The following is a 26,955-nucleotide window of genomic DNA, read 5'->3' as shown; positions in this document are numbered from 1 at the left end:
TCACCCTTTCCTCTTCAAGGGAAAAACCAACGCAAGCAAGTCTCTGTCAACGTGTCAATTTTTGGCGCTGTTGTTTGAGAAGTAGTAGAAGGATTTCTGGCGCCGTTGCCGGGGAGGATCAAGTCAAGAACTCATCCAAGTAAGTGTCGCAAACTCATCTCTTGCGTTTATTTTTTTTGCCTCTCATTTTCCTCTCCCCCACTTCTGAAAAAAAATTACAAAAATATTTGCCTTTTTCGTTTGCCTTTTTCGTTCGCCCTTTTTTTCGCTTGCTTTCTGTTCGCTTGTGTGCTTTCTTGCTTGCTAAGGTCACCATGACTGAAAACACCAAAGTTTGTGACTTCTCGAATACTAATAATAATGATTTTGTTAGTACTCCGATTGCTCCCGCCACTAGTGCGGAGTCGTACGAAATCAATGCTGCTTTGTTGAATCTTGTTATGAAAGAGAAATTCTCCGGCCTTCCTAGTGAAGATATCGCATTCCATCTTAATACCTTCATTGAGCTTTGCGATATGCAAAATAAGAAAGATGTGGATAATTATGTGATTAAATTGAAGCTTTTTCCTTTCTCGTTGCGAGATCGAGCAAAAACTTGGTTTTCGTCTGTGACCAAAAATAGTATTGATTCTTGAAATAAGTGCAAAGATGCTTACATATGCAAGTATTTTCCACCGGCTCAGATTATCTCTCTCCGTAATGATATCATGAATTTTAAGCAACTTGATCATGAACATGTTGCACAATCTTGGGAGAGAATGAAATTGATGATTAGAAATTGTCCCGCTCATGGCTTGAGTCTTTGGATGATTATACAAATCTTCTACGCTGGCTTGAATTTCGCTTCTAGAAATATCTTGGACTCTGCCTCAGGCGGAAGGTTCATGGAAATCACGTTAGGAGAAGCCTCAAAAATCCTAGATAATATCATGATGAACTACTCTCAGTGGCATACTAAAAGGTCACCTATTAACTCGCTGAGCGCTAAGATGGATGAGTTAATGAATTTGGTTGCTAGTAGAAGTGCTCCTTTAGATCCTAATGATATGCCCTTGTCTTCCTTGATTGAGAGTAGAAATGCTAGCTTGGATGTTAATTTTGTTGGTAGGAATAATTTTGGCAACAACAATGCTTTTAGAGGAAGCTATGTTCCTAGGCCTTTTCCTAGCAACCCCTCTAATAACTTTGGTAACTCCTACAACAATACTCATGGAAATTACAATATATTACCCTCCGATCTAGAGAGTAATATCAAAGAGTTTATCAACTCACAAAAGATTTTCAATGCGTCCATAGAGGAAAAACTACTCAAAATTGACGATTTGGCTAGGAGCGTTGATAGAATGTCTAGTGATATTGATGCTTTGAAAGTTAGATGTGCTCCTCCCAAGATCAACATGGATGAAACTTTGAAAGCTATGCGTGTTTCCATGAGTGAGAGCAAAGAAAGAACCGCCCAAATTCGTGCTAGACATGAATGGCTTAAAAAGGTGTGTTCTCGTAATGAGAATCATGAACATCTTAAAGTGCTTGGTGTGACTCCCATTGAATCTTTGTTTTTGTTTGGGTAACGTAGCATAAATTCAAACTTTTCCTACGCATGTTCAGATCTTCCTATGGAGAGACCAGCAACGAGGGAGGGGTAAGAGCATCTTCGTACCTTTGAAGATCGCTAAGCGGAAGCATCGCTAGAACGCGGTTGATGGAGTTGTCTCGCATCGATTCTGATCTAGTGCCGAACAACGGCACCTCCGCTTTCAACACACGTGCAGCCCGGTGACGTCTCCCGCACCTTGATCCAGCAAGGAGGAGGGAGAGGTTGGGGAAGAAGTCCAGCAACACGACGGCGTGGTGTCGGTGGAGAGACGAGGTCTCCCGGCAGGGCTTCGCCAAGCGCCGACAGAGAGGAGGTGGGAGAGGAGCAGGGCTGCGCCGAGAGAGAGATGAAACGGTGTGTCTCAATGGCCAAAACCCCTCTCTATTTATAGGAGGAGGGGGGAGGACTGCGCCACCCCTAGGGTTCCCTCCCTAGGGGCCGGCGGCCACTAGATGGGAGAGGGGGGCGGCGGCTAGGGTGGGAGAGGTGTGGCGCACCACTTGGTGGGCCTAAGGCCCACCTACGCCTAGGGTTGCCCCCTCTCCCCACCACTTGCGCATTGGGCTGGGTGTGGGAGGCGCACCAGCCCACCTAGGGGCTGGTTCCCTCCCGCACTTAGCCCATCTAGCCTCTTGGGGTCGTTGCCCCCCTTCGGTGGTCCCGGTGGTCCCGGTACGTTACCGGTGACGCCCGAAACACTTCCGGTGTCCAAAACCATCTGTCCTATATATCAATCTTTACCTCCGGACCATTCCGGAGCTCCCCGTGACGTCCGGGATCTCATCCGGGACTCCGAACAACTTTAGGTAACCTCGTACAACAATTCCCTATAACCCTAGCGTCATCGAACCTTAAGTGTGTAGACCCTACGGGTTCGGGAGACAGGCAGACATGACCGAGACACCTCTCTGGCCAATAACCATCAGCGGGGTCTGGATACCCATGGTGGCTCCCACTAGCTCCACGATGATCTCATCGGATGAACCACGATGTCAAGGATTCAATCAATCTCATATACGATTCCCTTTGTCTGTCGGTATAGAACTTGCCCGAGATTCGATCGTCGGTATACCTATACCTTGTTCAATATCGTTACCGGTAAGTCTCTTTACTCGTTCCGTAGCACGTCATCGTGTGAATAACTCCTTAGTCACATTGAGCTCATGATGATGTTCTACCGAGTGGGCCCAGAGATACCTGTCCGTCATACGGAGTGACAAATCCCGATCTCGATTCGTGCCAACCCAACAGACACTTTTGGAGGTACCCGTAGTGCACCTTTATAGTCACCCAGTTACGTTGTGACGTTTGATACACCCAAAGCAGTCCTACGGTATCCGGGAGTTGCACAATCTCACGGTCGAAGGAAAAGATACTTGACATTAGAAAAGCATTAGCATACGAACAATACGATCTAGTGCTAGGCTTAGGATTGGGTCTTGTCCATCACATCATTCTCCCAATGATGTGATCCCGTTATCAATGAAATCTAATGCCCATGACCAGGAAACCATGATCATCTATTGACTAACGAGCTAGCCAACTAGAGGCTTGCTAGGGACACATTGTGATCTATTCATTCACACATGTATTACTGTTTCCTGTTAATACAATTATAGCATGAACGATAGACGATTATCATGAACAAGGAAATATGATAATAACCATTTTATTATTGCCTCTAGGGCATATTTCCAACAGTCTCCCACTTGCACTAGAGTCAATAATCTAGTTACATTGTGATGTATCGAACACCCATAGCATTATGGTGCTGATCATGTTTTGCTCGTGGAAGAGGTTTAGTCAACGGGTCTGCAATATTCAGATCCGTGTGTACTTTACAAATATCTATCACTCCACTTTGGACATGGTCCTGGATGGAGTTGTAGCGGCGCTTGATGTGCTTCGTCTTCCGGTGAAACCTGGGCTCCTTGGCTATGGCAATGGCCCCAGTGTTATCACAGAAGAGTGTCATAGGACCCGACGCGCTTGGAACCACTCCAAGGTCGGTGATGAGCTCCTTCATCCAAATTCCTTCATGAGCCGCTTCTGAAGCAGCTATGTACTCCGCTTCACATGTAGATGCTGCCACGACTTCTTGCTTGCTGCTGCACCAGCTCACTGCCCCACCATTCAACACATATACGTATCCGGTCTAAGACTTAGAGTCATCCGGATCTGTGTCGAAGCTAGCGTCGACGTAACCCTTTACGACGAGCTCTTCGTCACCTCCATAAACGAGAAACATTTCCTTAGTCCTTTTCAGGTACTTAAGGATATTCTTGACCGCTGTCCAGTGTTCCGTACCGGGATCACTTTGGTACCTCCCTACCAAACTTATGGCAAGGTTTATATCAGGTCTGGTACACAGCATGGCATACATTAGAGAGCCCACGGCTGAAGCGTAGGGGACATAACTCATCTTCTCTCTATCTGCTGCCGTGGTCGGCGACTGAGTCTTACTCAATCTCATACCTTGCAAAACTGTCAAGAACCCTTTCTTTGAGTTTTCCATATTGAACTTCTTCAATATCTTGTCAAGGTATGTACTTTGCGAAAGACCTATGAGGTGTCTCGATCTATCTCTATAGATCTTGATGCCTAATATGTATGCCACTTCTCCAAGGTCCTTCATTGAAAAACTCTTGTTCAAATAGGCCTTTATGCTCTCCGACATCTCTATATTATTCCCCATCAATAATATGTCATCCACATATAGTACGAGGAAAGCCACAGAGCTCCCACTCACTTTCTTGTACAGACAGGCTTCTCCGTAAACCTGTATGAACCCAAACGCTTTAATCACCTCATTAAAGCGAATGTTCCAACTCCGAGATGCTTGCACCAGCCCATAGATGGAGCGCTGGAGCTTGCACACTTTTTTAGCACCCTTAGGGTCGACAAAACCTTCTGGTTGCATCATATACAACTCTTCCTTAAGGTTCCCGTTAAGGAACGCTGTCTTGACGTCCATTTGCCAAATTTCATAATCACAAAAGGCGGCAATTGCTAACATGATTCGGACTGATTTCGGCTTCGCTACGGGAGAGAAAGTCTCTTCGTAGTCAACTCCTTGAATTTGTCGAAAACCCTTTGCGACAAGTCGAGCTTTGTAAACGGTTACATTACCGTTTGAATCAGTCTTCTTCTTGAAGATCCATTTATTTTCTATGGCTCGCCGGTTATCGGGCAAGTCCACCAAAGCCACACTTTGTTCTCATACATGGATCCTATCTCGGATTTCATGGCCTCAAGCCATTTGTTTGAATCTGGGCCCGCCATCGCTTCTTCATAGTTCGAAGGTTCACCGTTGTCTAACAACATGATTTCCATCACAGGGTTGCCGTACCACTCTGGTCCGGAGCGTACCCTTGTGGACCTTCGTGGTTCAGTAGTAACTTGATCCGAAGCTTCATGATCATCATCATTAACTTCCTCTTCAGTCGGTGTAGGCGCCACAGGAACAATTTCCCGCGCTGCGCTACTTTCCTGTTCGAGAGGGGGTGTAATTACCTCATCAAGTTCTACCTTCCTCCCACTTACTTCTTTCGAGAGAAACTCTTTCTCTAGAAAGGATCCGTTCTTGGCAACAAAGGTTTTACCTTCGGATCTAAGATAGAAGGTATACCCAATAGTTTCCTTAGGGTATCCTATGAATACGCATTTCTCCGCTTTGGGTTCGAGCTTTTCTGGTTGAAGTTTCTTCACATAAGCATCGCAACCCCAAACTTTAAGAAACGACAACTTAGGTTTCTTGCCAAACCATAGTTCATACGGTGTCGTCTCAACGGATTTAGACGGTGCCTTATTTAAAGTGAATGCTGCAGTTTCTAATGCGTATCCCCAAAATGATAGCGGTAAGTCGGTGAGAGACATCATAGATCGCACCATATCTAATAAAGAGCGATTACGACGTTCAGACACTCCGTTGTGCTGCGGTGTGCCAGGCGGCGTCAGTTGTGAAACTGTTCCACACTTTCTTAGGTGTGTGCCAAACTCGTGACTCAAATATTATCCTCCACGATCAGATCGTAGACATTTAATTTTTCTGTCACGTTGATTCTCAACCTCACTCTGAAATTCCTTAAACTTTTCAAACGTCTCAGATTTGTGCTTCATCAAGTAGATATACCCATACCTACTCAAATCATCGGTGAGAGTGAGAACATAATGATAACCACCGCGAGCTTCAACGTTCATTGGACCACACACATCAGTATGTATTATTCCCAATAAGTCGGTTGCTCTCTCCATTATTCCTGAGAATGGAGTCTTAGTCATCTTGCCCATGAGGCACGGTTCGCATGTGTCAAATGATTCAAAGTCAAGAGACTCTAGCAGTCCATCAGTATGGAGCTTCTTCATGCGCTCAACGCCGATATGACCAAGGCGGCAGTGCCACAAGTATGTGGGACTATCATTATCAACTTTGCATCTTTTGGTACTCACACTATGAATATGTGTAACATCACGATCGAGATTCATCAAGAATAAACCATTCACCAGCGGAGCATGACCATAGAACATATCACTCATATAAATAGAACAACCATTATTCTCTGACTTAAATGAGTAGCCGTCTCGCATTAAGCAAGACCCTGATACAATGTTCATGCTTAAAGCTGGTACTAAATAACAATTATTAAGGTTTAAAACTAATCCCGACGGTAGATGTAGAGGCAGCGTGCCGACGGCGATGACATCGACCTTTGAACCATTCCCGACGCGCATCGTCACCTCGTCCTTGGCCAGTCTCCGCTCATTCCGCAGTTCCTGCTTTGAGTTGCAAATGTGAGAAACAACACCGGTATCAAATACCCAGGAGCTACTACGAGCGCTGGTAAGGTACACAATAACATGTATATCACATATACCTTTAACGTTGCCGGCCTTCTTGTCCGCTAAGTATTTGGGGCAGTTCCGCTTCCAGTGGCCCTTTCCCTTGCAATAGAAGCACTCAGTCTCAGGCTTGGGTCCGTTCTTTTTCTTCTTCCCGGCATCTGGCTTACCGGGCGCAGCAACAGCCTTGCCGTCTTTCTTGAAGTTCTTCTTACCCCTGCCTTTCTTGAAACTAGTGGTCTTGTTGACCATCAACACTTGATGCTCCTTCTTGATTTCTACTTCTGCAGACTTGAGCATCGAGTACAACTTGGGAATGGTTTTCTCCATCCCTTGCATGTTGTAGTTAAGCACAAAGCCTTTGTAGCTTGGTGGGAGAGACTGGAGGATTCTGTCAATGATAGCATCATCCGGAAGTTCGACTCCAAGTGAAGTCAGACGACCGTGTAACCCAGACATTTTGAGTATGTGCTCACTGACATAACTGTTCTCCTCCATCTTACAGCTGAAGAACTTGTCGGAGACTTCATATCTCTCGACACGGGCATGAGCTTGAAAAACTAGCTTCAGCTCTTGGAACATCTCATATGCCCCGTGTTGCTCAAAACGTCTTTGGAGCCCCGTTTCTAAACCGTATAACATGCCACACCTGACCAGAGAGTAGTTATCACTCCGCGCTTGCCAGAAATTTAGAATGTCCTGGGCTGCTGCGGGAGCGGGAGGGTCACCTAGCGGCGCATTAAGGACATAAGCCTTTTTAGCTGCTTCAAGGATGAGCTTCAGGTTGCGAACCCAGTCCGCATAGTTGCTACCATCATCTTTCAGCTTGTTTTTCTCTAGGAATTCGTTGAAGTTGAGGTTGACGTTGGACATCTACAATATTTGTAAAGACAACTTTTAGACTAAGTTCATGACAATTAAGTTCATGTAATCAAATTAAGTATGAACTCCCACTTAAATCGACATCCCTCTAGTCATCTAAGTGATACATGATCCATGTTGACTAACCCGTGTCCGATCATCACGTGAGACGGACTAGTCACCATGGTGAGCAACTTCATGCTGATCGTATTCAACCATACGACTCATGTTCGACCTTTCGGTCTCTTGTATTCGAGGTCATGTCTGTACATGCTAAGCTCGTCGAGTGAACCTAGGTGTTTCGCGTGTGTAAATCTGGCTTACACCCGTTGTATGTGAACGTTAGAATCTATCACACCCGATCATCACGTGGTGCTTCGAGACAACGAACCTTCGCAACGGTGCACACTTAGGGGAATACGTTCTCGAAATTTTAAGAGGGATCATCTTATTATGCTACCGTCGTTTTAAGCAATAAGATGTAAAACATGATAAACATCACAATGCAATCATATAGTGACATGATATGGCCATTATCATCTTTGCTCTTTCGATCTCCATCTTCAGACATCGCATGATCATCATCGTCACCGGCGTGACACCATGATCTCCATCATCATGATCTCCATCATCGTGTCTCCGTGAAGTCGTCACGCCAACTACTACCATCACTACTACTATGGCTAACCGTTAGCAATGAAGTAAAAGTAGTAAGCACATGGCGTTGCATCTCATACAATAAATTAAGACAACTCCTATGGCTCCTGCCGGTTGTCATACTCATCGACATGCAAGTCGTGAAACCTATTACAATAACATGATCATCTCATACATCATACATGCAACATCACAACTTTGGCCATATCACATCACATGTCAAACCCTGCAAAAACAAGTTAGACGTCCTCTAATTGTTGTTGCAAGTTTTACGTGGCTGATTTGGGTTTCTAGCAAGAACGCCTTCTTACATACGTGACAGCCACAACGATGATATGCCAAAGATATTTACCCTTCATAAGGACCCTTTTCATCAAATCCAATCCGACTAGAGTAGGAGAGACAGACACCCGCTAGCCACCTTTATGCACGATGTGCATGTCTGTCGGTGGAACCAGTCTCACGTAAGCGTACGTGTAAGGTCGGTCCGGGCCGCTTCATCCCACAATACTGCCGTAAAAGAATAAGACTAGTAACGGCAAGCAAATTGACAAACCATCGCCCACAACTTTTGTGTTCTACTCGTGCATAGAATCTACGCATAGAAAACCTGGCTCGGATGCCACTGTTTGGGTAACGTAGCATAAATTCAAAATTTTCCTACGCATGTTCAGATCTTCCTATGGAGAGACCAGCAACGAGAGAGGGGTAAGAGCATCTTCGTACCTTCGAAGATCGCTAAGAGGAAGCGTTGCTAGAACGCGGTTGATGGAGTCGTACTGGCAGCGATTCCGATCTAGTGCCGAACAACGGCACCTCCGCGTTCAACACACGTGCAGCCCGGTGACGTCTCCCGCACCTTGATCCAGCAAGGAGGAGGGAGAGGTTGGGGAAGAAGTCCAGCAACATGACGGCGTGGTGTCGGTGGAGAGACGAGGTCTCCCGGCAGGGCTTCGCCAAGCGCCGACAGAGAGGAGGAGGGAGAGGAGCAGGGCTGCGCCGAGAGAGAGATGAAACGGTGTGTCTCAATGGCCAAAACCCCTCTCTATTTATAGGAGGAGGGGGGAGGGATGCGCCACCCCTAGGGTTACCTCCCTAGGGGCCGGCGGCCACCAGATGGGAGAGGGGGGGCGGCGGCTAGGGTGGGAGAGGTGTGGCGCACCACTTGGTGGGCCTAAGGCCCACCTGCGCCTAGGGTTGCCCCCTCTCCCCACCACTTGTGCATTGGGCTGGGTGTGGGAGGCGCACCAGCCCACCTAGGGGCTGGTTCCCTCCTGCACTTAGCCCATCTAGCCTCTTGGGGTCGTTGCCCCCCTTCGGTGGTCCCCCGGGACCACCTCCGGTGGTCCCCGTGGTCCCGGTACGTTACCGGTGACGCCCGAAACACTTCCGGTGTCCAAAACCATCCGTCCTATATATCAATCTTTACCTCTGGACCATTCCGGAGCTCCTCGTGACGTCCGGGATCTCATCCGGGACTCCGAAAAACTTCCGGTAACCTCGTACAACAATTCCCTATAACCCTAGCGTCATCGAACCTTAAGTGTGTAGACCCTACGGGTTCGGGAGACATGCAGACATGACCAAGACACCTCTCTGGCCAATAACCATCAGCGGGGTCTGGATACCCATGGTGGCTCCCACTATCTCCACGATGATATCATCGGATGAACCACGATGTCAAGGATTCAATCAATCCCATATACGATTCCCTTTGTCTGTCGGTATAGAACTTGCCCGAGATTCGATCATCGGTATACCTATACCTTGTTCAATCTCGTTACCGGTAAGTCTCTTTGCTCGTTCCGTAGCACGTCATCGTGTGACTAACTCCTTAGTCACATTGATCTCATGATGATGTTCTACCGAGTGGGCCCAGAGATACCTCTCCGTCATACGGAGTGACAAATCCCGATCTCGATTCGTGCCAACCCAACAGACACTTCCGGAGGTACCCGTAGTGCACCTTTATAGTCACCCAGTTACGTTGTGATATTTGATACACCCAAAGCACTCCTACGGTATCCGGGAGTTGCACAATCTCACGGTCGAAGGAAAAGATACTTGACATTAGAAAAGCATTAGCATACGAACAATACGATCTAGTGCTAGGCTTAGGATTGGGTCTTGTCCATCACATCATTCTCCCAATGATGTGATCCCGTTATCAATGACATCTAATGCCCATGATCAGGAAACCATGATCATCTATTGACTAACGAGCTAGCCAACTAGAGGCTTGCTAGGTACACATTGTGATCTATTCATTCACACATGTATTACTGTTTCCTGTAAATACAATTATAGCATGAACGATAGACGATTATCATGAACAAGGAAATATGATAATAACCATTTTATTATTGCCTCTAGGGCATATTTCCAATAGTTTTCTTGTGTCAAACCTAATGATGATGGGGCTGGATATGAATCCACTTTGGTTGAAAAACGCCCCAATGATTCGGACTCCATCTATCTTGATGCTAAAAGCATTGAAAGTGGAGTAGAAGATATTAAAATTTTGAGTAGTAATGAAATTACTACTTTGGATTTCAAGGAATTCAATTATGATAGTTGCTCCTTTATTGAATGCATTTCCTTGATGCAATCCATGCTAAACTCTCCACACGCTTATTGCCAAAACAAGGCCTTTACCGATCATATCGTCAAAGATAAGATAAAATCCCTTGAAGAGAAACTTGAATTGGAAGTTTCTATCCCTAGAAAGCTTCATGATGAGTGGGAACCTACTATCAAAATCAAAATAAAAAACTATGAATGCAATACTTTGTGTGATTTGGGTGCTAGTGTTTCCGCGATTCCAAAGTCTTTATGTGATGTTCTGGGTTTTAATGAGATTGAGGAGTGTTCTCTTAATTTGCATCTTGCGGATTCTAATGTCAAAAAACCCAAGGGAAGGATCAATGATGTTCTTCTTATTGCAAATAGGAACTATGTACCCGTGGATTTCATTGTGCTTGACATTGATTGCAATCCTACATGCCCTATTATTCTTGGTAGACCTTTCCTAAGGACTATTGGTGCTATCATTGATATGAAGGAAGGGAATATTAGATTTCAATTTCATTTAAAGAATGGCATGGAAAACTTTCCTAGAAAGAAAATAAGATTGCCTTATGAATCCAAGATGAGGTCTACTTATGGTTTGAGCACCAAAGACGACGATACATGATTCTATCTCTTTATGCCTAGCTAAGGGCGTTAAACAATAGTGCTTGTTGGGAGGCAAACCAATGAATTTATATTTTTATTTCTGTTTTGTTTCGTCCATACCATCATAATTCTGTTATGATAGTGTCTTCTGTGTTTCTTTTTGTGTTTGAGCCAAGTAAAACCTTTATGACTAGTCTTGGTGATGGTTGTTTGATCCTGCTGGAAAAAGACAGAAACTTTTCGCTCACGAGATTATTTTTCGTTTTTATTCATAAAGATCTTTTGAGTTGATTATTTTTGATGCTGGTTGATATGCCCTTTTCCCAGGCAGTCGTAATATTTCAGAATTTTTGAGTTACCTGAATTATACGAAGTATACAGATTGCTACAGACTGGTCTGTTTTTGACAGATTCTGTTTTTGTTGAGTTGGTTGCTTGTTTTGATGAAACTATGGATAGTATCAGGGGGGTACTAGCCATGGAAAAGTGAGAATACAGTAATCTAACACCAATAGAAATAGAAATCAAGATTGCTACAGTACCTAAAGAGGTGGTAGTTTGTTTTCTTGTGCTAATGATATCACGAGTTTCTGTTTAAGTTTTGTGTTGTGAAGTTTTCAACTTTTGGGTGATGTTCTCATGGACAAAGAGATAAGGAGTGGAAAGAGCTCAATCTTGGGGATGCCCAAGTCACCCCAAGCCAAATTCAAGGACACCAAAAAGCCTAAGCTTGGGGATGCCTCGGGAAGGCATCCCCTCTTTCGTCTTCAATCCATCGGTAACATTACTTGGAGCTATATTTTTATTCACCACATGATATGTGCTTTGCTTTGAGAGTCTTGTATCGTAGGAGTATTTTATTTTTGTTGTGTCACAATCATCCTTGCTGCACACATTTTGTGAGAGACATGCACTCATCATGATTTTGCTAGAATGCTCATTGTGATTTTGCTAGAATGCTCATCATGATTCACTTATATCTTTTGAGCTAGATAATTTTGCTCTATGTGCTTCACTTAGATATTTTAGAGCACGGCGGTGCGTGACTTGGTAGTTGGCTTGTGCTATGAAAGTAGTCCCAAAGGTGATAGGTACCCAAAGAGGATACAAAAACCTCCATCTTCATGTGCATTGAGTAGAAAGAGAAGTTTTGATTCCTCTCAATTAGTTTTGAGACGTGGATTTGGTAATATTAAGAGTTATGTTAGTAGGGTGTTGTGAATCTAGAAATACTTGTGTTGAAGTTAGTGATTCCCGTAGCATGCACGTATGGTGAACCGCTATGTTAGGAAGTAAGAGCATAATTTATCTATTGATTGTCATCCTTTGTGTTGCAGTCGGGATCGCGCGATGGTTAACACCTACCAACCCTTCCCCTAGGAGTATGCGTTTAGCACTTTGTTTCGATTACTAATAAAAACTTTCACAACAAGTATGTGAGTTCTTCATGACTAATGTGAGTCCATGGTATAGATGCACTTTCACCTTCCACCATTGCTAGCCTCTCTAGTGCCGCGCAATTTTCGCCGGTGCACAAACCCACCATATGCCTTCCTTAAAACAGCCACCATACCTACCTACTAGGCATTTTCATAGCCATTTCGAGATATATTTCCATGCAACTCCCACCGTTCCGTCTCATGACTTGTGCCGTCACTCTCACCTATAGAGTCATCATCGTTCTAAGCTTTGAGTTGTGAGTAAATAAAAGTACGATGATCATGATTATTAGAGCATTGTCCCATGTGAGGAAAAAAAGGAGGCCAAAGAGCCCAAATAAAAAGAGAGAAAACCAAAAAGAAGAGAAAAAAGAGGCCCAAGAGCCCAAATAAAAAAAAGAGAGAAAAAGAGAGAAGGGACAATGCTACTATCTTTTTCTACACTTGTGCTTCATAATAGCCCCATGTTATTCATGATTGAGAGCCTCTCGTTTTGTCACCACCATATGCTAGTGGGAATCTTTATTATATAACTTGGCTTGTATATTCCAATGATGGGCTTCCTCAAAATTGCCCTAGGTCTTCGTGAGCAAGCAAGTTGGATGCACACCCACTAGTTCTCCTTTTGAGCTTTCACATACTTATAGCTCTAGTGCATCCTTTGTATGGCAATCCCTACTCATTCACATTGATATCTATTAATGGGCATCTCCATAGCCCTTTGATACGCCGAGTCAATGTGACCATCTCCTCCCTTTTTGTCTCACAACCACCACCACACTCTATTCCACCATAGTGCTATATCTATGGCTCACGCTCATCTATTGCGTGAGAGTTGAAAATAGTTTGAGAAAGTAAGAGTGCGAAAACAATTACTTGGCCAATACCGGGGTTGTGCATGATTTAAATTAGTTGTGTGAGGATGATGGAGCATAGCCAGACTATATGATTTTGTAGGGATAACTTCCTTTGGCCTTGTTATTTTGAAAGTTCATGATTACCTTGCTAGTTTGCTTGAAGTATTATTGTTTTCATGTCAATAGCAAACTATTGTTTTGAATCTTACGGATCTGGACATTCATGTCACACGAAAGAAGTTACAAAGGACAACTATGCTAGGTAGCATTCCACATAAAAAATTCAGTCTTTAGCACTTCCCTACTCGAGGACGAGCAGGAGTTAAGCTTGGGGATGCTTGATACGTCTCCAATGTATCTATAATTTTTGATGGTTTCATGCTATTATCTTGTCAAACTTTGGATGTTTTGTATGCCTTTTATATCTTTTTTGGGACTAACTTATTAACTCAGTGCCAAGTGCCAGTTCCTGTTTTTTCCGTGTTTTTGACCCTTTTCAGAGGAGGATTTTAAACGGAGTCCAAACGGAACGGAACTTCCAAAAATATTTTTTCCAAAACATAAGATGATCGGGGGACTTGAGAACCAAGGCAGGGGGCCACCAGGGACCCCACAAGCCCCCTAGCCGCGGCCAAGGGGGGCGTGCCTCCTAGGCTTGTGGGCTCCCTGGGCCACCTCTACCCTAGGTCTTTCGCCTATATATTCACAAAAATTCCAGGATAAATCAGGAGATCATCAAAAGTACTTTTCCGCCGCCGCAAGCTGCTGTCTCCGCAAGATCCCATCTGGGGCACGTTCTGGTGCCCTGCCGGAGGGGGGATTCGGATACGGAGGGCTTCTTCATCAACACCATGACCTCTCCGATAATGCGTGAGTAGTTCACCATAGACCTACGGGTCCATAGCTAGTAGCTAGATGGCTTTCTCTCTCTCTCTTGGATCTTCAATGCAAAGTTCTCCATGATCTTCATGGAGATCTATCCGATGTAATCTTCTTTTGCTGTGTGTTTGTCGAGATCCGATGAATTGTGGATTTATGATCAGATTATCTATGAATCTTATTTGAGTTTCTTCTGATCTCTCTTATACATGTTTTCATATCCTTGTAATTCTCTTCGAGTTGTGGGTTTTGTTTGGACATCTTGATCTATGATTCTTGCAATGGGGGAAGTGCTTGGTTTTGGGTTCATATCGTGAAGTGACCTCACCCAGTGACAGAAGGGGTAGCGAGGCACGCATCATGTTGTTGCCATCATGGGTAAAAAGATGGGGTTTTCATCATTGGTTTGAGTTTATCCCTCTACATCATGTCATCTTGCTTAAGGCGTTACTCTATTCATCATGAACTCAATACACTAGATGCATGCTGGATAGCGGTCGATGTGTGGAGTAATAGTAGTAGATGCAGAAAGTATCGGTCTACTTGTCTCGGATGTGATGCCTATATGTATGATCATTGCCTTAGATATCGTCATGACTTTGCGTGGTTCTATCAATTGCTCGACAGTAATTTGTTCACCCACGGTAATATTTGCTATTTTGAGATAAGCCTCTAGTGAACACTATGCCCCCCCGGGTCTACTTCACACCATATTTTCAGCCTTACTCTTTTACTTTGTTGCACTTTCCGCCTTCAGATCTCACTTTGCAATCAATCTTGAAGGGATTGACAACCCCTTTATAGTGTTGGGTGCAAGCTCTTTTGTGTTTGCGCAGGTACTCTGGACTTGACGAGATGATCCTACTAGATTGATACCTTGGTTCTCAAACTAAGGGAAATACTTACTGCTCCTGTGCTCCATCACCCTTTCCTCTTCAAGGGAAAAACCAACGCAAGCAAGTCTCCGTCAACGTGTCAATTTCTGGCGCTGTTGTTTGAGAAGTAGCATCCAGCTGCTGAATGCTTTGCCTGATCACCCTCTTGAGAAGAATGAAATACTTGATATCTTCTATAATGGACTTACTGATGCTTCTAGAGACCACCTAGATAGTTGTGCTGGTTGTGTTTTTAGGGAACGAATGGTAGAACAAGCTTAGATCCTATTGAATAATATCTTGTGCAATGAGAATGCTTGGACTATTCCCGAACCATCTCCGAAGCAAACTCCTAAGAAAAGAGGTATTCTATTCCTCAGTCCTGAAGATATGCAAGAAGCTAAGAAATCTATGAAAGAGAAAGGCATTAAGTCTGAAGATGTCAAAAATCTACCACCTATCGAGGAGATCCATGGTCTCGATAACCCGATACAAGTAGTAGAAGTAAATTCTCCGCGTAGATTCAATGAGAGTGATATTCCTTTTGATAAACCTGCTAGCTTATGCCTGGATGAATTTGATAACTTCGTTGCCAAACAAGAAAGTTTCAATGATTATGTTAGCAGACAATTGGAACAGAATGCTCGTATGCTCAGTCATTTAAGTGCTTGTGTGGGCAGAAATGTCAATGATCTTAAGCTTCTGAATAAACATGCCTCTATGGTTACTACTCAAGTAGAACAAGTACTTAAGGCTCAGAAAGGCTTGCTCAATGAGTTGAATGACAATTCTGTTAGAGTCGTCACTAGAGGCGGTAGAATGACTCAGGAACCTTTGTATCCTGAGGGTCATCCTAAGAGAATTGAACAAGATTCTCAAGGATTTAGCACTGATGCACCTAGTCATCCTAGGAAGAAGAAGAGAGATGATATGAACCTGCACGCTAGCAACCCTGTTGTTGTTACACTTGAGAATCCAAATGATGTCTCTGCCTCTCATGCCGAAACACAATCTGGTGATGAACATGAGCCTAACGATAATATCGATAGTGATGTTCATGATGATGCTCAACCTAGCAATGATAAGGATGTGGAGATTGAACCTGTTGATCTTGATAACCCACATCCTAAGAATAAGAGATACGATAAGAATGACTTCGCTGCTAGGAAGCATGGTAAATAAAGGGAACCATGGGTTCAGAAACCCATGCCCTTTCCTCCCAAACCATCCAAGAAAAAGGATGATGAGGATTTTGAGCGATTTGTTGAAATGATTAGACTCGTCTTCCTGCAAATGCATTTGACAGATATGCTCAAAATGTCTCCGTATGCTAAGTAGATGAAGGATATTGTGACTAATAAGAGGAGTACACCTGAGGTTGAGATTTCCACCATGCTTGCTAACTATACCTTCAAGGGTGGAACTCCTAAGAAACTAGGTGATCCCGGAGTGCCCACTATACCTTGCTCCATTAAAGGCAACTACGTTAGAACTGCTTTATGTGACCTTGGAGCCGGTGTTAGTGTTATGCCTCTTTCTCTTTATCGTATGCTTGAACTGGATAAGTTGACACCCACTGAAATCTCTCTGCAAATGGCCGACAAATAACTGCTTTCCCTATCAGCATTTGCGAGGATGTGCCTGTCGTGGTTGCTAACGTTACTATCTTAACGGACTCTGCTATTCTGGATATACCCGAGGACTATGCCATGGAGGTCATCCTCGGAAGACCCTTTTTAAACACTGCAAGGGCTGTTATAGATTGCAAAAAAGGCAATGTCACTTTCCATGTCAACGGTAATGAGCATACGGTGCACTTTCCGAAGAAACAATATCGAGTACATTGCATCAATGCTATTGAAAAAACTTCATCGATTCTTATTGGGAGCTTTGAATGCCCTATACCTCCTGTTAAGATGAAGTATGATTTGCTTGTTGGGTAGATTCACATCCCCATTGAAGTATGATAGATTTAGTTTAGTATTCCCTGTTTTCTGCTTTTAGCGTCCCGTAGAAAACTACCCTGAAAATAAAAGTTCTCCGAACGTCCTGAAAATCAAGTATGATTTTTTCTGGAATTTTTGAAAAATACTAAGACGCAGAGCTAGTCAGGGGGATGCACAAGTGGGCCACAAGCCCTAGAGGCGCGAGCACCCCCCTGGCCGCGCCTACCAGGCTTGTGGGGCCCACGTGCACCCCCTCCACTCATTCTAGCTCCCATCTGCTTCTCCTACCTCCAGAAAAAATTGTTTCGTAGCTCAAACCCGTGTTCTTGCTCTTCTTGCTGGGATTTTTGATCTCCTTGTGCAAACCGCCATTCACCAAACTGTTTTGGGAAATTACTCCTTGGTAAGTGACTCCTCCATTGGTCCAATTAGTTTTTGCTCTAGTTCCTTATACTTCGCTTTTGCTGCCTTGGTGACCCTGTTCTTGAGCCTTGCATGCTAATTTTAGCTGGTACCAAGTAGTTTTGATGCGTAATATGGCCTCTAGGCACTTGAGGGAGTAGTTGCTACGATTTTAATTGAGCCTTGTTCACTTCTCCTTTGGGTCACTGAAAATTTCAGAAAAGGAAGATGTTCAGGAGAAACTATCATGGTGGTTCCTCAAGCAAGAGAGGTCCCCGTCTCGCGATTCGGGAACCCGATCCTTACCAACCGAGGAACGCACAGGTACAACCATGTGAATGGCCTTCTGATGAATTCATGATTGAGGGAGGTTTCAAAGACGAGTTTGATACACTTGTTCACAACGTCGGACTCAAAGAATTCATCTCCGATAAATGTGAACAGTATGTCGCTCTCACTGCTTCTTTTCTTCATAGATTCAAATTTTCAGTTGGTCGTGATACATCTGTACTGTTTGATCTCTATGACAAATCATATACCATGGATTTAGAGGATTTCAATAGGATTTGCAAGATACCTATTTGGGGTAGTCTCAATGATCCTCCTAAATCTTCGATTAGAGATTTTTTCTCTGGTATAACTGTTGGAGAAACTAGAGGTATTACACAGGCTACCATGTGGAGCATTAATTTTCCTGCCTTGCATTATTTTGCCCTCGTCATAGGCAGATGCATTAATGGCAAGATTGAGCATTGTCACCTTTGCGCACCTGACCTTAGTATTCTTAAGAGCGCAGTAACGTGTGATAGAAGTTTCAACATGGGAGCTATAATAGCAAGGAGGCTGAATAATAATGCAAATGAAGGGGATTTCTTTGGTGGGATCTATGCCACTCGCATAACAAATTTTCTTGGAGTACCCATCCGCGAAGGAGATCCCCCGCTCCATACAAATTTCCTTGATCGCACCGCTTTGACACGCTATCAGTTCCTTGAGAGGGATGATGAATCCCTCCTATACCGGTTAATATTTAACCAACAGCGTGTTTTCCATATTACCCTTCCTGCTCTTGCCTTCTTTGACTTTCAGGTAAAACGGAGATATTACATAACCAGAGGAGAGGCAGAAGAGTATGAGAGGGAGGCAAATGCTGCTCGTCTCCGTGGGGCAGCTATTCAGGCAGTGGCTACAGCGCTCCCGTATAACCCCCATTATTATTTTGGGTATCGCTCGGACCATCTTTGGGAGTAGACCAACTTAGGGCAAAAGCCTAAGCTTGGGGGAGTACGTGTTTCTCACCGACTTTACATTCTTGCTTATGCTTTCACTTTGTTCGTCGGTGTTCACACTTTTCCACTATATGATCCATGCTAGTTTATTTTCCTTTTTCTCGTTTTCTTTTCGTGTGTTTGTCTAGTTTGAAAAAACCAAAAAAGATTTTCTTTTCTTCTTTTGCTTGTTGGGAGCTTTCCCGTGTAAATAGTTTTCTTTTTCTCTGGTTCAAGGTAGAAGACCATGGTTATAATGTTTAGTGGCTCTCGCATGCATATCTGTTTATCTGTTAAAGATCCATATTACTTAGTCTTCTCCTTTGTGTTTGCTTGCAGATTCCAGCTTAGTCCAATGCACGAGCACTCTTATTATTGTTCACATCATTCGGTCGTGCAAGTGAAAGGCAAAAATGACGATATTGATGAAGTGACTGAGCCTAGAAAAGCTGGTATGAACTCAATCTATTTTGTTTTTGTAAATATGACTAGCTCATCGTTCCTGATTCAGCTTTGTTGTGAGAGAAACATGTTTGCAATGACAACTTAGAGATCATAGTTTCTGATGCCATGCTTAATTAGCTAGGAGCTTATAATGGTTTGTCTTGGATGCCAACATGAATTTTGAGATGACTGTGATGTAGTATGATAGGATGGTATCCTCCTTTGAATGATTCAAGTGGCTTGACTTGGCGCATGTTCACGCATGTAGTTGAAACAAAATCAACATAGCCTCTATGATATTCATGTTCATGGTGATTTATGTGCTACTCATGCTTGCACTCAATGTTGGTTAATCTCAATGCATTTTAATGACTGTTGTCGCTCTCTAGTTGGTCGCTTCCCAGTATTTTGCTAGCCTTCACTTGTACTAAGCAAGAATACTGCTTGTGCATCCACTTCCATAAACCCAAAGTTGTTTCATATGAGTCCACGATACCTACCTATATGCGGTATCTACCTACCGTTCCAAGTAAATTTGCATGTGCCACTCTCTAAATCTTCAAGAAATAATCTGTTTTGCATGCCCGAACCGCTCATGTGGTGACAAGGGGCTATCAGTATCTTCCATGCTAGGCGTGTTATCCTCGATATGTGTTTATTCACTATCATTCACGAGAAAGGGGCCGATAATTGGAATGCCCAGTTCCATGATCAAATCGAAAAGATAATTGCAAACAAAACTCCCCCTGGATTGATGTTGGTATGGACGGCACCTGAGTATTCGGCTAGTCGTGGAGTGTGATTGATCGGTGGTGGGGGAGTCAAAACTTTACTTTTCTGTTTGGGAACCGCCTATAGCATGTGTAGCGTGGAAGATGGTGAGAACTCTTAGTCATTGCGTTCACAATGAAAGCCTGCCACCCAAAATGATTTGTCTCTGTTTTAAAAGCTTGAGCTGTGGCACCTCTGCAAATCAATGCTTCCCTCTACGAAGGGCCTATCTATTAATGTGCCTGTTGAGTCATCCTATTCTTATAAAAGCACCAATTAGAGAGCACCTCCGTCATTTTTATGCTTTGCTTTTAACTGTGATTGAGTATGACTGTGACTGGCTCTTCTTTGCCATGAATTACCATTTTAGTTAGCCCTTGCTCTTTGAAGGTGCTTTGCATTTATGTTTTACGGTCTCAGAAAGAGCTAGCGAGATACCATCTGTTCGTACTGCTTCATGATTGTTTTGATTGAAGTGTCGACGTTTGAGACTTATTATTATTGCTCGCTAGTTGATTATGCCATTGATATGAGTTTACCGTGAGACCTAGATGTCATTTCCTTATGTGGTTAGCTTGTGATCTTGCTGAAATTCTGGTTATGAGTTAGACATAGTTGCAACAACAAGATCAAACAGAGTTCGTAAAAGTTTTTATTTTGTCTCTTTCAGTTTGTCAACTGAATTGCTTGAGGACAAGCAAGGTTTTAAGCTTGGGGGAGTTGATACGTATCCATCGTATCTACTTTTCCAAACTCTTTTGCCCTTGTTTTGGACTCTAATTTGCATGATTTGAATGGAACTAACCCAGACTAACGCTGTTTTCAGCAGAATTGCCATGGTGTTGTTTTCCGCAAAAATAAAACTTCTCGGAATTACCTGAAAATTTACGAAGAATTTTTGTGGAATATATAAAAAATACTGGCGCAAGAATCAACGGAGGAAGTGGAGCTGTGATCCCACAAGCCCACCAGGCGCGCCCCCTCGCCGCGCCTGGCAGGCTTGTGGGATCCACAAAACTCCACCGCCTCTAATCTCAGCTCTATTTAGCCTCTTTCGTCCAAAAAAATAAGGGACTAGAGTTCATCGCGTTTTACGATACGGAGGCACCGCCACCTCCTGTTCTTCCTCTAGAGGGAAGATCTGGAGTCCGTTCTAGACTCCGGAGAGGGGAAATCGTCGCCATCGTCATCATCAACCTTCCTTCATTGCCAATTCCATGATGCTCTTCACCGTTCGTGAGTAATCTCATCGTAGGCTTGCTGGACGATGATGGGTTGGATGAGATCTATTATGTAATCGAGTTAGTTTTGACGGGGATTGATCCCTAGTATCCACTATGTTCTGAGATTGATGTTGCTACTACTTTGCCATGCTTAATGCTTGTCACTAGGGCCCGAGTGCCATGATTTCAGATATGAACCTATTATGTTGCTGCCAATAAATGTGTGTTCTTGATCCTATCTTGCAAGTTGTAGTCACCTACTATGTGTTATGACCTGGCAACCCTAGAGTGACAATAGCCGGAACCACTCCCGGAGATGACCATAATAAGAGGAGTTCATGTATTCACCAAGTGTTAATGCGTTGGTCCGGTTCTTTATTAAAAGGAGAACCTTAATATCCCGTAGTTTCCATTAGGACCCTGCTTCCCTAAGCACGTATGACTACATACGGAATACAATGCCTACATTAGATTGAGGAACTGGAGCTAGTTACTTATCTCTCCGTGTTATAACTGTTGCATGATGAATAGCATCCGGCATAATCATCCATCACCGATCCAATGCCTACGAGTCTTTTCCTACTGGTCCTTGCTACGTTACTTTGCCGCTACTGCTGTCACTGCTGCTAGTGTTACTCTGTTGCTACTACTGTTACTTTGCTGTTACTGCTGTCACTTTGCTGCTACTAGTTACTGTTGCTACTGCTGCTATCATACTACCTTGCTACTGATACTTGTCTGCAGATACTAAGTCTTTAAGGTGTGGTTGAATTGACAACTCAACTGCCAATACTTGAAAATATTCTTTGGCTTCCCCTTGAGTCGAATCAATAAATTTGGGTTGAATACTCTACCCTCGAAAACTGTTGCGATCCCCTATACTTGTGGGTTATCAGCGACGCCACATAAAGGGCTCATATGGAAATAATGCCAATTGCCACAGGTGGCGTCTGAGTGACGCTACACAAAGGGCTTATATAAAAGTAATAACATCGAGTGTCCAGGAGGTAGAACCTTCTGAGGGACCTTCAAAAATTCATATACAAGAGATGGTTAGTCCACATCGAAATTCATAATAATTATGATCGTCATCATGTTTCATGATCATCATCATGTTTCAATTAATTTCTCCGAAACTGACACTCAGACTGACACTTAACCTATCCCAGACTACAGTCCTTACCCGCGAACATGGCTATTCGAAATTATATTTAACTCTGCAGAGGGTGTACTCTTTACCCACGAGTAACAGATTTCCATATTCAACCTGAAAACGTTGGTTAATTCCGGTTACGGTCTTCGAGTTGAAAATACACCTGGCCCGCACACACCACCCTAACTTCCCGATGCCAGGAATCACCCAAAGTAGGGACAAGTGGTAGCATGAAACGAGTATGGGAGTTGCTCGCACAAGACTCGATCTACGACCGACTCACTGTGTTTAAATTCTCATGCAATGGTTAGCACCACAAAATTCCTAAATGATATCCGATAGTCTTACTGTCGTGGGTATAAGCCTGACAGTAGATGTGTAGGGTACGAAAGGATGGGCAGAGCCTTAGCTACGGCGAGGTTGTATGAGTTCATGCCCCTCTACGGTGGAGGTAAAAGCCCTACGTCTTAGTGCTCTTGGGAGCTTGTTGTTGAGTGGAATATGGATTACAGTGAATTGCTAACCCCTGCACAAGTGGGGAAGGACGGCTTATATAGAGTGCACTACCCTTCACAACGGTTCGGTGCACAGGGGTGGAGTAGTGGTGAATAACTGCATATGTTACAGGTAACGTATGTCTTAAATGCTAATAAAGGTATATGGAAACGTATGACCGTTGCCCTCCAGGGGGGTTACGATGTACAGAGTGGAATCCAGTCGGTAAGTTTGATACGCTCCAAATGCTCATCTTCGACTGGATGATGGGAAGTCCTTAATTCAGTCGGAACTGACTAAGGGCCTTGTCCTTTATGAAGGGTAGTCCTTGGGTAGGCCCCACAGGGCAGGCCTATGACCCTACCCTAGGACTATAACCCCATCATTAGTCCCCGAATGGATTGGGGTTGGAATGACGAAGCGATGCTTGGAGTACGGATCCGACTGGTACGAATGCGACTTTGGCGTTGTTTGCCTCGATCCATTTAATCTTCTTGACCAGTGATCCGAGTGGATGTATTTGTGAAACAAACCGTCAGGGACCGAGTGCTTCCATGGTATCTTTTGACGTGACCAGTCAACTGACATCGGCGGATTTTCCGGGATCCTCAAATTTCGGTTGCCGCGCTTGGCGGGGGTGACGACATCGTAATCGAGTAGTATCTGCCGCCTCTATTTCCGCGCCTTCATCTCCTCCACTAATATCGCAGTGACCGGTCGGGGGATAAGATTTCGGGGCCACCTGCTATGACCCAGTCGGAACCTTATTTAAACCTCTACAACGAGGGTTTTTCGTTGCACTCGCCTGATAGCTCGCACTTGCCCCGCTTCTCTCGTCACCTCCTGCGCATCTCAAGCTCCTTCCTTCTCCTTCTCCCCCGCGGGTCTGCAGCCTCCACCATGACAAAGGGGCAGCCGAGCAAGCTCGAGGCGCGGAAGAAGAAGGGGAAGGCGGCAGCTCCTGCTCAGCGGCGGCAGCGAGCACTGCCGGCGGGTTGGATCCAGGGGGATTTCCTCCCCTCCACGGTGACGGAGGAGGGCATGCTAGAGCTGGTGGAGCACGGCATGATCGAGCACAAGAGGTGGAGGTTGCCGGCGGAGGGCGAGACCGAGCCGGCGCCCCAGGAGGGGGAGCGCGTCTTGCTGCTCAGTCATGTGCACCGAGGCTTCTCTCTGCCTCCTCATCCCTTCTTCAGAGGTATAATGAACCACTTCGGGGCACAGCTCCACCATTTTCCTCCCAATGCAATAGCTCATCTCTCTGCCTTCGTCATGTTGTGCGAGTGTTTTATCGGCTGTCCTCCCCATTGAGGGCTTTTTAAGCAAATCTTCTCTGCTAGATCTCAAACCATCAAAAGGCTGAGCCAGTCAGATGACAAAACTCACCTCCTCCAGCTCCGCGGAGGCTTAGTCTTCCAAAAGAAAAGTAAAAGTAGCTATCCCGCTCTTCGGTTGTCTGAATCCGTTAGGAACTGGGAGTCGACTTGGTTTTACTGCCAGGACGTTGCTGGCCCAAATGCCGCCACTGGACTACCACCTTTTAGCTTAGACCGACCAGCTCCGCCTAGGCAGCTCGCGCTCACGAAGATGGAGAGGATCCAGATCCAGCCTCTGGTCGATGCGTTTGTAGAGGTCTAAGCGACTTCCGGCGAGTTTGCGACTACATCTTTTCGTCATGTCATCCAGTGGAGATTTGAGCATGGGTCACTAGCATAGATTTGCTGGAGGTTTTTCTGGGTCGGCGTATCCAGCCTTTGCAAGCTCGACACCACGCTATGTGGCACTACACGGGGCCTGAGGACTCCACTCGGACTAACCCCGAGTGCGTGACCGGGGAGCTGGTGGCGTCGTGGGTCCTCAACATCACAAGCGCGTGCGATAATCCCAGAGGAGCCCGGCGAGTGAAGCCCTTCCGCGCGGACAACCCTCCTCCGAATGAGGTGAGTATAACTTGTCGAGTGCACCCAATTGTCTTAGATTTATCGCTTTTTCTTGTGTTACTGTCTGGCGTCTGATGTTGTCGACTGTATCTCGTGCAGGCGTGGACCAACTGGTTTTCTCCTGTCTCGAACGGGAATCCAGCCGAGGAGGAGGAAGGTAGCCAGGAGGGCAGCGTGGAGAGCGTCGAGTATGTCTCCGACAGTGGGGAGACGGAGGAGGAGTCCGAAGAAGAAGAGGAGGAAGATGAGGAACAGAGCTCGCCACCCCCACCACCAGAGCCTCGAACTAAACGCCGCCACGAACCCGTGGCTCCGTCGGCTCCCCCAGCTGCCTCGAGTGCCCCGCCAGCCGCTCCTGTGGTTCCGAGTGCCTCGCCAGCTACTCCCGTGGTTCTGAGTGCTCAGAGCACAAAGAGGACCAGTGACTCTGCTGCTGAGCCCGCGGGCCAGCGCTCTAAGGTGGCCAAACCGAGTGGATCCAAGCCTCGGAAGGCTTTGCCGCGGATGAGGATCGCCGTTCCCGTTGCCTCAACGTAAGTGCATTGTTCTTCTATCTTCTTCCAGTATTTGATTGAACTCATGCTTATTGGTCGAATGAATTTAACTTGACAGAGCTGCCACCTCTGCCACTTCTCTGCCGCGCCAGGAAGACGATCCCATGGATACGGACAATGTTGTCACGTCCCAGCAAGGTACGTCGTGGCGACTCCGAGAGCTTACATTATTGTTTCACGAATTCTGTCTTTGGTCTTGTCCTTTTTCCTGTGGTCTCACGTCGTTTGGTCGGGCTTCCTTCAGAGGTGATCCATGTGGAGGAGGACGATCAGAAGAGGTCCGAGCAAGCTGCGGAGCCCGTCATTGAGGCCGTTCCGTCTGTTACCACTCCTGCCATGGAAGCGCCGCCAACTGAGACGATGCTGACCCGACTGGAGCAGGACTTGGGATGCCCAAGGAGTCTCTTGTGGTGCCAGGTCCGTCAACCGTCCAGTTCGATGCCCGACGCCTTCCGAAAGATCAGGTGGGAGCTACCAAGGGGGCCATGGTGCAGGCGGAGTTGATGGCGGGTGATGCCAAGAGAGCGTACAACTCCATCGCGTCTGTGTACAAGCGAAGCTTGGAACTCCGGGACGATATCCGAGTAAGTGGGCCAGTAAGTATTTGCTTTCCCCTTGTAACCCACTGGGTGTTTAAGCCAGATACTCGGATACAGAGTGATTAGTTTGCGGTGGGTTCACTCTTAGTGAACCCAGTGGGTGTAGTCCCCGAGACTTCTGCCGAGTGCTTGCATCGACAGTTGTCTTTATATAAATTTTCTTTTAACTTGATCATATCAAAACTAATCTGTTCGAATGTTACTGGTGGGGGCATTCCGAGTGCACCTACTGGATTAGTCCCCGAGAGTAATTTTACTCAGGTCAGGTAGTAGTAGCCTCATAGGCTTGTTTTTTGTTATGTATCTCAATAGGGCTGACCTGTTTGAGCGTCATGCCAGTGGGGCCACTCTTAGTGAACCCACTGGGTGTAGTCCCCGAGACCGCTGTCGACTGCTTGCGTTGGCAGGGGTCTGAAGACTTCGAGTTTGTATTGTTGTCTTTGTTGAATTTGTCTGATCGTCTCTTCGCGCTGACTTGCAGAAGACTTGCGAGATGGGATCAGCGTACGAAACTCTGAGAGCTGAAAAGATTCAGTTTGCTGCGGAACTGGATGCAGCAATGCTTGCCTTGGCTGGTATGAAGGGTGTTCTGGCTGAACGAGAGAAGTCCTTGGAGGAGTCCCGTGAGGCAAACAAGGCATTGGTGGCCGAAGTGGAGAAAATGGGGAAACAAAGAACTGAGCTGATGGGACAGATGCAGGTGATGAACAGGCGGTGCGTAGCACAGGAGAAGTACGCCAGTGACTGGGCAAGGCAGATGATTGCGCTCCTCGGTGGTAAGTTCTATTTTTCTGAGTGTTTGTTGACTGTGTAGTTCATTCTGCGCTTACTTGCTGCTCGTCTTGTCTTTGCAGATTTTTGTATGGACGCTGAGGCTGAAGCAGCTGACGTTGAGCGGTCGGTTATTCCGAACGTTCCACTCGGCGACGACGCCAATCGAGACATGCTCCGAGCGCACATTCGCCTGGGTAAAGTGGGACCT

This window comes from Hordeum vulgare, chromosome 6H, assembly GCF_904849725.1.
Source record: "Hordeum vulgare subsp. vulgare chromosome 6H, MorexV3_pseudomolecules_assembly, whole genome shotgun sequence".
Taxonomy (NCBI): domain Eukaryota; kingdom Viridiplantae; phylum Streptophyta; class Magnoliopsida; order Poales; family Poaceae; genus Hordeum; species Hordeum vulgare.
The sequence above is the reverse complement of the archived record's forward strand: the minus strand, read 5'-3'. Positions refer to the sequence as shown.